We start from the raw sequence: 14,195 nt of genomic DNA on the forward strand, positions 1-14,195 counted from the left end.
ATTATTAAACTATAGCACTTAAATTTCTACAGTGTGTACTAGACTTGCTGTTTTACCTAAATTATTTCCTGAATAAGGACTAAATTTAGAAAATTCAGAGTGAATTTGAAAAGTAGCATATGACAAATAAAACTTTACAGATATTACGAGATTACAAAATGATCTCAAAAGTAAGTAACTACAAAGGACAATTATTATGAAGCAGACTAGAAATGAAGAAATAGGGGCCAGCCCAGTGGTGCAGCAGTTAAGTTCACACGTTCCACTTCGGTGGCCCGGGATTCCCCGCTTTGGATCCCAGGTGCGGACATGGCACCACTTGGCAAGCCATGCTGTGGTAGGCATCCCACATAGAAAGTAGAGGAAGATGGGCACGGATGTTAGCTCAGGGCCAGTCTTCTTCAGCAAAGAGGAGGATTGGCAGCAGATGTTAGCTCAGGGCTAATCTTCCTCAAAAAAAAAAAAGGAAAAGAAAAGAAATGAAGAAATAAAAATTGGAATAAAGGAAGAAACTGAAAGAAGATAACTTACCATGCTGAGGCAGCGACACAATATGCAAGTATTGTTCATAAAGAACTGTTAGTGGAGGAATAGAGTGGTTGGCCGTTCAATAAAACTCTCCTACCGTGTTCTTCAAAAAAGGGTCACCATACGAATGTGACAGCTTTAATGTCCCTAAAGTGTGAGCTGGGCAGCCAACTTTGCTTTTTCCTTAGGAAACTGCCTACCACACATAAATAACCAAAAATGACAAACAGTAATCTTTACAGATAGCAGCTCTATGGCCCTTAGAAAAAATATAGAGGATTTATCATACAAAAGGCTACTATTAAGACAATTATTAAAGTGAACAAGCCAGAAATCTATGTATCAACATGGTTAAATCTCCAAAATAAATGTTGAACAAAAAAACTCAAGTTGCAGAAATATATTTACAGTATGAAACCATTTATGTAAAGCTAAAAAACAAGCAAGTTATCACTATCAACTCTTGTTTTAAAAAATATACATACAAATAAATTCCTTATGTGCAAATTCTCTCTTATTCACCATTATGTATCTTGTGAAAATAGCACATTATTAGCCCTTATAAGCATTTGGTAAATATTTGATGAATGAATGGATGGATGAATAAATGAATACAAAAGAAAATTAAACGGTTTGTTATTAACAAATATTAAAAAAATATATACATACAAATAGTTATATAAATAAATACAGATGTGTATGTATACGTGGGTTAGTGTATACACAAATATTTCCTAGCTCTGTTTGCCTAGAGGGCCTAGGAGCAGTATACCCCAGTAACAGTGATCACACCTAGCGCCCAGATATTGGTTTTTAAATACCAGTCTTCAATAAAAAGAATCAGTGCTCCTTGGAGAAGTGACTGATTCCAGGGCTGGGGCAAGGAAAATACAAGATGAGCCTGGAGCATCTTGTGGTGCCAGGATAGAGACAAGCCAAAAAGACACCGAAGCTGACCAAAAGAGTTCCCAATGGCCCAAACTCGGACAATCTGAGCAACAAAATAAACAATCATACTATTAGATTATAATCCAAGGAATGAAAGAAATAGCACTGTCTTTCGGATACAAATAAATGACTGAATAAATAAACGAGCGAGAAGGAACAAGTCTTCCTTACAGAAGAATTTCAATTAATAAAAATAGAAGGAATTGGGGAATTAGAAAATCACCATCAGAGCATCATAGTTTTAATTGCAGCAGGCAAGATCCACCAATGAATGCTATAATTAGTAGGTGAATGTTTAAGATGAAACAGGGTATTTGCATAGCTTCAAATTATATCTCCCCAAATATTATTTTTACAAAAGAAAAAATAAGTTTGCACTGGAGAAATCTGGCAGCCTCACCTTAACCAGGTGATTAAGGTTAATATTATGTAATGAGACGTATCAATATTGTGTGCCCCTGATATTATACACTGAAAAGGGCACATGGCTTCTGTGATATTCTTCCCCCAAATCCATAGCCTTAATCTAAACATGAGAAAACATCAGACGAACCCAAATCAAAAAACATTCTACCAAATACCTGACCAGTACTCTTCAAAAGTGTGAAGGTCATGATGGAAGAGGAAAAGACTGAGGAACTGTCACAGATTGGAGCAGAGTAAGGAGACATGACAACTAAATGCAATGTAGCATCCTAGATTGGCTTCTGTAATAGAAAAAGAACATTAGTGGAAAAACTGATGAAATCTGGATAAAAACTTTAATCTAATTAATAACATTACATTTATGTTGATTTCTTTCTTATTTTTGGTGAGAAAGATTGGCCCTGAACTAACATTTGTTGCCAATCTTCCTCTTTTTTTTTTTCTCCCCAAATCCCCAGTGTGTAGTTGTATATCCTGGTTGTAGGTTATTCTAGCTCTTCCATGTGGGATGCTGCCACAGCATGGCCCGATGAGTGGTGTGTAGGTCCACACCCAGGATCGGAACCCACAAATCCCAGGCTGCCAAAGTGGAGTGTGTGAATTTAACCACTTGGCCACAGGGCTGGCCCTTGATTTCTTAATTTTTTTTTCTTAAGATTGGCACCTGAGCTAACATCTGTTGCCAATCTTCTTCTTCTTTTTTTTCTTTTTCCCCAAAGCCCCCCAGTACATAGTTGTATATTCTACTTGTAGGTCCTTCTATTTCTGCTACGTGGGACTCCGCCTCAGCATGGTTTAGTGAGCCGTGCTAGGTCCGCGCCCAGGATCCGAACCAGTGAAACCCTGGGCTGCTAAAGAGGAGTGCATGAACTTAACCACTCTGCCATGGGGCTGGCCCCTGATTTCTTAATTTTGAGAACTGAATCTTGATTATACAGTATGTTAACATTGAGGAAAGTTGGATTAAGTGTATATGGAACTTGGTGATATTTTTGCGACTCTTCTATAAATTTAAAATTATTTCAAATTAAAGAGTTAAAAAATGAAAAATAACACTATATATTGTTCTGGGGTACAAACATTCATTGGAAGTTTAGAAATATACACAGGAGTGAAAAACACCAATGAATGATAGTAGATCCCTCTGGATGCTGGGGGAGGAAGAGAGAGGATTAGGTAACTGTGGAGGAGTATATAGGGGGCTTCAATTATAATGGTAATGTTTTATTTCTTAAGTGGGTCATGGGAATAGAGGTATTCATTATATTGTTTTCTATAATTTTTTGTATATCTGAAATACTTTATTAAAAATGGAATACTGACGGTTCCTGACTTACAATGGTTTGACTTAATGATTTTTCAACTTTATGATGGTGTGAAAGTGATAGCATTTAGCAGAAACCACACTTTGAATTTTGATCTTTTCCCAGGACAGTGAGAGGTGTAAAATACTCTCTCACGATGCTGGGCAGTGGCAGCCACAGCTCCCAGTGAGTCACGCTATCACGAGGGTGGACAACCAATACACTGCCAATGATTCTGTACCCATACAACCATTCTGTTTCTCACTTTCAGTACAGTATTCAATAAATTACATGAGATATTCAATATTTATTATAAAATAGGCTTTGTCTTAGATGATTTTGCCCAACTGTAGGCTAATGTAAGTGTTCCGAGCATGTTTAAGGTAGGCTAGGCTAAGCTATGATGTTAGAAAGTCATGTATATTAAATGCATTTTTGACTTAGGATATTTTCAACGTATGATGGGTTTATCAGGATGTAATCCCACTTTAAGTCAAGGAAGATCTGTATATAGTTCAATGCCAAAATGAACATTTGTGATAAGGCCTTACCCTGTTCCCAGGTACAGATTTACCACTGAACAATAGCCAAAGCTTGAGCCCTTTTCCCTTGCCCTTGACTGCGAATTAAGGCCAGAAAAGTGAGTTGGGGGCAGATTGTAAAGGACCTTGAATGCTTGCACTTTATCCTGAGAGTAATGAGAAGCTGTTAAAAGGTTTTCAGCTGGGAGAGATGTGGTTAGATTTGTGTTTTCAGAATATGATTCTGGCTACTATAGAGAATGAACTGAATGGGGATTGAGGATAGAAGCAGAGATAAACCGAGAGGCTGCTGCAATAGTCCGGAGGAAAGTATACGAGGTCTAAACCAAGGTGACAGTGGTGGGGATGGTGAGAAAGGGAAAGATGGAAAAGTTAGGAAGGAAATAGAAGCAATAAGACTTGGAGAGTGATTGGGTGTGTGGTAAGTAAGAAGAAGACTCAGGGATGATGACCCCTCTGAACCTCCTCACAAATGCTTTCTATACATTTAAATTATTTGGCCTTTAAGTATATACAGTATGCTATGGTTAGTATTTTGCTTTTAGTGTTTATTATTTGTCTCCTCAATAGACTGGGAGCTTGGTGAGGGCAAGAACTGTCTTTTCTTTGCCTCCTCCATACCACCCAGCCCCTTGCCTTGTGCCAGAGCTTACTAGAAAGGTAGGTTGGTAGGAGCTGGAGAAGGCTGAGTAAGATGACCTGCGGCCAGTATACTAATATTCTGATGCTCTGGGCAAGGTTGTCAAGGAAAGGTGAATTATGGGCTAGCTGGATAGGGTAAGCCTTTGAAGAACTAGGAAGGAAGACGTGGAGCAAGAGATGACTTGAAAGCTCGTATAGGACAAGTAAGCTCAGAAGGAGGTTTTGATAGCAAGGAGGGGATCACCAGAAATGGTTCAAGAGCAGAGGGAAGAAGTCGGTGTGTACAGAGGCCCATGTAATTTTCTTGGATAAGGCATTGTTCATCAACTGTTTGTTCTGCGGAGCAAAAACTCTGATTCTTAATGGTGCATGGGAAATGCTTCTAATACTAATAGTGATTCGCTAGTTTGATTTAATTAGTTCCAATCTATTGTAACACCATACAGCCTCCTGAAAGCTGGGCCATCAAATCATACTAGAAACAAATAATAGCACTTTATTCATTTATTCAGTAACTTATTCAAAGTAATTTTTATTGAACACCCTTTCAAAGTGATTTTTTTTTTTTGAGGAAGATTAGCCCTGAGCTAATGTCTGCCAATCCTCCTCTTTTTGCTGAGGAAGACTGGCCCTGAGCTAACAACCATGCTCATCTTCTTCTGCCTTATATATGGGACGCCTATCACAGCATGCTGTACCAAGTGGCGCCATGTCCGCACCCGGGATCCGAACTGGGGAACCCTGGGCCACTGAAGCAGAATGTGTGCACTTAACCGCTGCGTCACCTGGCTGGCACCCTTTCAAAGTAATTTTTATTGAGCATCTTTCATTCTGTTTCAAGTGCTGAATTATGAAACACAATCTACTGGAGAGACAATGATCAAGTATTTACAAGTATGATAAATGACACAAATGAGAAATATAGACTATTGTGGGACCATATAATAGGAAAATTAACTTGTCTTCAGTTTGGGGAAGGCTTCCTTCAGAAGTAAGCTGAAATATGAAGGACAAGTAGGAGTTAGCTAGATGAAGAGCTGGGGAAACGAGTGGGAAGAGACAATGGGAGTTGCATTGGCATGTGGGAAGACCCAGTGGCTTTAAGGAGCCACATTTGGTTCAGGGAACTGAAAAGTGTATATTGGTTGGGGCAAAGAGTATGGGACATGAGACAAAGCTGAGAGACTGCCAGAGGTCAGCTCATTTAAGACTTTATGGTCATGTTGGAGTATTCACAGATCTTCTCCCTGGGACTGGCTTTGTTCTGGGTACTAGGGATGTATAGAGTTGAATAAGACTTTAATGTACTTTAATCCAAGCCCTTAAATAGCTCATCAGGTGGGACAGAGACACTTTGACAATGGCAGTGCAGCAATGATAAATATGATGACAGAGGTAAGAAGAGATTTTTATGGGAAATCACAGGAGAGGTACTTAAGGAATAAAATTATTTCATCATATCGCCTTTTAAGTTATTTCCCATTGCTTCCAAATTCTTATTAGATCAGTCAATTGTAGGATTAAGTTTAGATTAATGTTATTTTTAGACACAGAAAAATGGTTTAGCCACTTACGCAACCAAGCAGCTTCTAGAATAGTTCTTGCTTATGACCTCTATACTGCATCTTCCTCTCTTTTTCATAAACCGTCCTCCATCCTTTAAGACTCTGCTGAACTATCCCTCTCCCACTTTACTCCAGCTGGAGTTAGAAATCTTCCCCTCTCTGCCCCTGAAGGACCCTGGCATACAACAACCAATTATAGAATTTATCACAATATGCTATAAGTGTTTATATTCCTATGTTCCCATTAGATTTTAGGCTTTTTTTCCCCACTAGACTTTCTATGCATAGAGATTTTGTTTTGCTCATTTTTAAACGTCATTCAACAAATATTAGCAAGCACCTACTATGTGCTGGTCATCAGGCTAGGTGCAGCAGACTGGATGATAACCTGGATAAGACTCAGTTTTTGCTGTCAGAGACCTTACAGTCTAGTGCAGAAGGCAGATAAGTAAATGGGCAAGAACAGTAAGTACGATAAATGCTATGAAAGAGAAAGCGTCAAGTGCCATGGGGAGCCCAGGAGCAGGGGCGCCTAACTTACTTTAAGGGGCTAATGGAAAGCTTTCAGAAAGAAGTAATTTAAGTTGAGAACTGAAGTTCTCATGAGTTAGCCAGGCACAGCGGCAGTCACAGGTCCAGAGCTAAGAGACAGCACAACACAGTTAAGAAAATGAAAGGGGTTCACAGAGCAGTAGAGTCTTGAGGCAGGTAGTAGAGATTGGGTAGTACAGGAGGAAGGGAGAGCAATCAGAGATAGGTGTTTAATATGATGGTGTGCACATAGAAAGCACTATGTAAATATTTGTTAGATGAAAGAATGAGCCATTCCAAAACCTGAGGAAGGGAGACCTTTGGGAAAGCCAAGTTTGCGTGTGATCGTCTGTTCCCTTGCTCTCTGGGAGGCACTGCAGTGTGTTGGTTAAAAGCCTGGTCTCTAACACCAACTGCTTAGATTTAAATCCTGGCTTTGACAATTACTAGCTGAGGTGACCCTAGAGAAATTACATAGCATTTTTTTTTTTTGAGGAAGAGTAGCTCTGAGCTAACATCTGCTGCCAGTCCTCCTCTTTTTGCTGAGGAAGACTGGCCCTGAACTAACATGTGTGCCCATCTTCCTCCACTTTCTATGTGGGACGCCTACCACAGGATGGCGTACCAAGCGGTGCCATGTCCGCACCTGGGATCCAAACTGACGAACCCGGGCTGCTGGAGTGGAACGTACGCACTTAACCACTGTGCCACCGGGCTGGCCCCTACACAGCCTTTTTTTTTTTTTTTTTCTTTTGAGGAAGATTAGCCCGGAGCTAACTGCTGCCAATCCTCTTCTTTTTGCTGAGGAAGCCTGGCCCTGAGCTAACATCCATGCCCATCTTCCTCTACTTTATATGTGGGATGCCTACCACAGCATGGCATGCCAAGCGGTGCCTGTCCGCACCCGGAACCGAAGCGGGGAACCCCGGGCCGCCAAAGAGGAACATGCGAACTTAAGCGCTATGCCACCGGGCGGGCCCCCTACATAGCCTTTTTTGTGTCACTTACCTTATCTGTAAGTTAGAGATGATAATAATACTTCATAGGATTGTTGCCAAGATTAAAGTAGTTAATATTTGTAAAGCATTGGAACAGAGCCTAGAACTAAGCATTGCATGTTTGCTATTATTATTCCTCCAATCATCGAAACATTTATCGAGGGCCAAGTACGGTGCTAGAGGCTGTGAAAATAAAATGTGACTCCAGCCACGGAGGAGGACCATAAAATCTGGTGAGAGATTCATAAATAAGTAATTACAACACAATACGATCAAATGAGGTGATAGTACTAAGGGCTGCAAAATCAAAGAGGGAGTGACTCCTTCTCTCCCAAGAAGCCAAGAGAGGCTTATTTAGGCTGGATGATGTAGAATGAAGAGTTTGGTGGCAAAGAAAGGCAATAAGGTTTATCAGGCCAAGGAAGCACCATGTTGCAAAGGCTTAGTAGGATGCAAGCTTAAGGCATGTTTAGCAAATGGCAAGGGGTAGTTGAGCATCTATTATGTTCTAGGGTCTGTGTTAGGCACTTTTTCTAAGTTATTTCTTCCACTTTTCATAAGAACTGTCACCAGTGTCCACTTCACTTAATACTCGTAAGTACTTACTGTTGCAAGCACTTTATACATTAACAGATATCCTTATGACAACTGTGTGATATAGGTACTATTATTATTCCCATTTTACAGATGAGGAAATTGAGACAAAACGTTCAGTACCTCATTCAAAGTCATACACCAGGAAGTGGCAGTGCCAAAATTCAAACCTGAAGTTTGACTCCAGAATCTATGCTTTTAACCACTATCTTATTCTGCGCCCCCACCAACTCCCACCCGCTAGTTGTTTTTGATCTGCTATAGACACAGAACTAGATATCCAAACTTGTTGGAGCTGCATGTGAAGTAAGAGTCGAAAATCACTTTGGGGAGAAAAGTGCATGAACTCTACAGCATGTGCAGTCTGCACGAGACTGAGCCTGAAATGCTTAAAAATAAGTCCTGCCCCTCTCTGACCCTGGCGGTTGCTGTAGCCAGCAAAGGTGGGGGTGGGGGTGGGGTGGATATTTATTGAATTACACAGGATGTCTCAGGCCACTCATGTTTCTCTGGGGGTCTATTTTAAACTTGGATCCTCCAACCAGCAAGTTGCTCTTTCCGGAAACAAAAAGTTTAGAACACTTCCTTCACAGTAGGGGAGGTCAAAAGTGGGCGGAAAACAAGACATGTAACAGAAAGAGTTAGGATTATCTAGAGAAATATTTCAGGGGACAATAAGGAATAAGAAAGGAGAGTGTTGCATGCTTATTGGAGGAAGCAAACTTCCTCAGAAATATGATTGATTAAGACTGTACTTAAAGTGAACCCTGAGAAAATGCAATCATGGAGATTTAGATTAAGGGCCCCGGACAGAAGAGAATCAGCAGAACTTGGACAGTGGAAAAGGAAAGCGCAAAGTGGACCTGAGGAATTCACACTGGCTAATAGCTTTCCCTAATTTTTTAGGGAGGAGGAACTGAGGGTTAAACCGGAACCAACTAAACCACTTTTGCAGCCTTTATACAGATTTATGTATAGGTCAATGGGTAGTGAACTGTCTATTCCCCTTTCAGAGCACGAGTTCAGTCTTTCTCAGTGAATCCTTTTGTGACCTTCATAAAGTTTCCATTTAAAGAACTCCTCTGTGTATGACCTATAGATAGCAGTCTGGATAGCTAGACCCTACCTGATGTGCAGTTCCTGATTCCCAGAGTGGGCAAAAGAGGAGAAAACCTCTTTTTCAGTCTGAGTGTAATATATAGAACATAAACTTCCTGACAACTCTGCGGATGTTCAGAGTTCTTGCTTGTGAAACTGCTTGAGAGCTGGATTCTGGATGGGTAGAATTTATAGCAACATCATGTCCCAGATTTTCGAGGACAGCCCAGATTTTAAATATCCCATCTTGTTGTAACTATACGTATGCTTATAAACTTGCATTCTCATGTATCCTAGCTTGGATAGGGAGGGAAATATGGGCGTAATATAAATGATCCTTTCTTGGACTTTATGGTAAGGATAAATACCAGCAGAAAGTCGTGCTTGGGTTTGGAGGGTAACAGTGCTCTACTGAGAGGATTCCCTGGGAACAGGGTGTAAAAAAGCTATCTTTCCTGTGAAGGAGGCTGGTAGAAACCCCTGCAAAATTGAGGATGTTGCGTGTGCCATTTGGAAAGAATAAAAAAGTCCAGGGGAGAGAAGTTTGGGGATTAGAAAATAGAGAGAGGTTGTTCCTAGAAGGTCAGCTCTGTCCCTTTTGAAGAGGAGGAAAGGGCTGAAAGTTTGAGAGAACCAGAAGGACACAGAGAGAGAGAAGGTGAAAAAAGTTATGCAAAGACTCAGAGGAGAGAGAGAGAGAACAGCGTTAAAAGGGAAGCTTAGAGAGAAACTTAAAAGACAGACTTAGGAGGGTGAGAGAGACAGTGTGGGGAGAGGAGGAAAAGAAAAAAGGCTACGGAGAACAACAGCAGAAAAGAAAGTGAGAATGGGGTGGGGAGAGCTAGAGTCAGCAAGCATGCCTGGGCCAGAGAAGCAAAGAGGAAGCTTGAAGTTTCACTCAAGGTTGTGAAAGTCTGGAGGGCCCCGGAGGAGTGTTGGGACAGATCTAAGGCTGGGAAAGGATTTGGGAACTGGACCAAGGGCTCTCCAAACAAAAATAATTCAGAGCTGTATGTGCCATCTGCTAGAATTGGTGATCCCTCCAGAGGTCCCTTAGACAACCTCCCCTCCAAAATTGTAAGTGCTCTTGGGTCATATTCTCTGGGGAACTTTGGAGATCCAGCAAGATTTTTTTTTTTGAGGAAGATTAGCCCTGAGCTAACTGCTGCCAATCCTCCTCTTTTTGCTGAGGAAGACTGGCCCTGAGCTAACATCTGTGCCCATCTTCCTCTACTTTCTATGTGGGACGCCTACCACAACATGGCATGCCCAAGTGGTGCCATGTCCCCACCTGGGATCTGGGCAGGGAACCCCGGGCCACTGAAGCAGAACATGTGCACTTAACCGCTGCGCCACCAGGCCGGCCCCTACTTAGCTGTTTAAAAAGTGTTTCTCAGGTTCTTGGGGGACATCAAAGTAAGTAAAATGTGGCAAGTCCCGCCTCTTCCCAAATCTGGGACCTGTATGATACAGCCAGTATTTATTTTTCAAAAGAAAATACTTTTGTAGATACTACAGCCTTTGCTCAGAGATTCTGAGAACCCTATCATTTTTAAAGCTTGAAAATGTTTAGTTGGTTTTCTCTCCCACATAATAGTGGAGGTGGAATTTAGGACAAACCTTTTAAAAATCTATTTGGCAGTACATATCTGGAACCTTTAAAATTTTCACACTACTTGATGCAGAAATCCCATATCTGAGAATTTTCTCTGAGGAAATAACATTATAGTGCTTTATACATTTATGCAAAAAGCATTATTTATAATAGCAAAAAATTAGAAGTAACAAATGCTCAACATTAAGGGACTGGTTAAGCAAACTCTGGCACCTTCTCATTTAATATTTTGCAGCTGCTAAGACTATATTTACAAAGAATTCTTAATAATGTGGAGAAATACTTATGATAAAACATTAAGTAAAAAGTTATACACAATGTATGACTCAACTATGTTAAATTGCATTTTAAAAGAGACTGGAAGGAAATATGCCAAAAAGTTGTTTAGATTGGTGATCATAGGATAGTGAGGTTATGGTTATTGTTATTTTCTTCTTTATGTTTTCCTATATTTCCCAGATTTTCTGCAAAGGGTATGTAATACTATTATAATCAGAAAAAATAAAAGTTTAGTTTTAAGAGTTTAAAAAATCAGAGACCTAAATGTTTACAAACATAAAAGTCATTTAGCAAAAAATAATTTTACAAAAGATTTAGAAGTAAAAAAACATGCCAAAGGAAATAAAACAAAATTGTTAAGAGGAATAAAGTAAAACTTAACCTCTAAAAAAACCAAGTGGTTATCAAGACTATATAAGAACATGAGGAATCCTCATGATTAAAGGCTAAATGAAAAGAGGATAAATAAGGTTACAACTATCCAGTCCAGCACTTTGAGCAATGTCACTCAGCCCCACAATATACAGTAGGCACCCAGAAAAAGGAACTTCCTTCTACATATGCTCTCCTGCAGTGGCTAGCTCTCAAACCTCTCCAGCCTTTGCACTCCTGCCCTTTGCTTCCTCATATTAGACACGTATTTCTGACTTGGTTTTCATTTAGATTCTGTCTCGCCAAAATGTGCTCAGAGACTACTTTTGATTATGCCTCTCCAAATCTGACCTAGGATCCGGTACTCTCCTATCAACATAGGCCAGCTGCCTTTTCTTGAAGAGCTAACTGTTTAAAAAAAAAGAGACTTGTAGGAAATCCAGTAAACCAAAATGCCAATAGTACTGTGGTGGGATTATTGGTCATTTATGCCACTTTTCTTTAGGCTTGAAATTTTGCAACGTGGGTACGTTATGTTTATAACAAAAAATATTTAAAGTTTGAATTAAAGTCGCTAGTCAAGTGCTTTCATGGGTAACTATTGAACTCTTCTCCCTTTCATGATTTCCAGAGATGGATGTTGATACCCCATTAGTCAAGAAGATACCGTTCTGAGATCCCATCTGGATCAGAGAAAGTGTTCTCTATCTTTCTCTCTCCAAAACAGACTCTGCACTGGCAAAACAGATATGAGCATATATTTCTCCTACTACAAAACTTTAGATGCTCCCCAATGCCTGTAAGAGCAAGTCTAAGCTCTTTAATTTGGCTCCCAAGACCCTTCACAATCGATTGCCCTTCTACCTCTTCAATTTTATCTCCCAGTATCTGCTAACCTTTTTCCTTCTTCCTTACCGTATGTTACATCAGACTACTTGCCATTCCTTAAACACATATTTTTTCGCTTTTTTATTGATGTAACGTTCATATAGTAAGGAGCACAGAACTTAAGTGTACAACTGAATGGTGATTCACATATATATGCTTGTGCGCCAACCACACAGATTAAGATCTAGAACATTTCTAGCACTCTAGAAGGCTCTGCTGTGCCCCTTCCCAGTCCATATCTACATTCCCACCCAGCAGTAACCATCTGACTTCCATCACCAAAGATTAGTTTTTCCTGTTCCTGAATTCTAAAAAATGTGAACACACCACATGTATTCTTTAAAACACACAAAACATTTTTATGTTTCCTCTGCCTGAGAAGAGGAATGTTAAATATCTAGCATGTGCTAATGCTCTCCCATTTTGCATCCATGGCAGACATTACTAATTTATCGTTCTTTCTTATTGTGCCTAGATTTAGGCTCTTTTTCTGAAAGGCAAATCAACAGCCACTGCTAGTTGTCCAGAGTTGGCATTAGTGAAATCTCCCTGGACAAGAATGACCTCTTTTACATGAGAACCTTCATCTCTGCCACGTACCACACATTTAATAAGCTATTTAAGTCTTGTTGTTGATTCTATCACTGTAACATCTCTCCAATCTGTCCCTTTTCTCCATTCCTATTACTTCTGCTTATTTCAAGCTGCCATAATCTCTCACCTGATTTTCTACAACAGTCCTGTACTGTTTTCCCTGCCTTCAGTTTTGGCTCCTCTACTCTTCTCTACACATTGCTGATTAATCTTTTTTAATATCCAAATATGACCACATCATTCTCCTGGTTAAAACCCTTTAGGGACTACTTTCCAGGTTAAGCCCAAGTGCTTAGGATGGTGTTGCAGGCCTCTTGATCTGGCCCTGCCCATCTGTCCAGTATCATCTCCTATAGCCTGCCCTCCAATATGCCAGCTTCTTACAGTTTCCTGAAACATGTCCTGCTCTTTTTCTCCTCCACATCTTGAATGCTCCTCCTCTCCTCTGGGTGGCCAAGTCTCACTTACCCTTCAAGGATATTTATTATCCAAACTTTTGTTGATCATTCTTTCCCTAACAAACTATTATTCTCTCCCAGGCAAAATTAATTATCCTTTTTTTGTGTCCTCATAATACTTTATACATATCCTGATTATGGATTATCACGTTGTATTATTATGTGTTTACATTTCTGAGAGCTCCTTGAGGGAAGAGAGCTTTGCAGCTCTAGAACTCATCAGAGTGCATGACATTTTCTTTTTTACCATTTAGAAAAATTGTGGTAGAATACACATAAAATTTACTATGTTAACCATTTTTAACAGTTCAGTAGTATTAAGTAGGTTCATATTGTCGTGCAAACATCACCACCATTCATTTCCAGAACTCTTTTCATCTTGCAAAATTGAAACTCAGTACCCATTAAACAGCAGCTCCTCATTCTGCCCTCCCCCCAGCCTCTGGCAACCACACTGTAGTTTCTGTCTATGATTTTAACCACTCTTAAGTACCTCATATAAACGGAATAATACAATATTTTTCAATTTGTGACTGGCTTATTTCATTTAGCACAATGTCTTCAAGGTTCATCCATGTTACAGCATATATCAGAATTTCCTTCCTTTTTCAGGCCGAATAATAGTCTGTTGTATGTATATACCACATTTTGCTTATCCATTCATCTGTCAACAGACACTTAGGTTACTTTCATTTTGTAGCTATTGTGAATAATGCTATGAATATGGGTGTACAAATACCTCTTTGAGAATATCTTTTTTGATCCCTTTGAGTATATGCCCAGAAAGTATAATTGCTGGATCATATGGTAATT

This window comes from Equus asinus, chromosome 5 (genome assembly GCF_041296235.1).
Source record: "Equus asinus isolate D_3611 breed Donkey chromosome 5, EquAss-T2T_v2, whole genome shotgun sequence".
Lineage (NCBI taxonomy): Eukaryota > Metazoa > Chordata > Mammalia > Perissodactyla > Equidae > Equus > Equus asinus.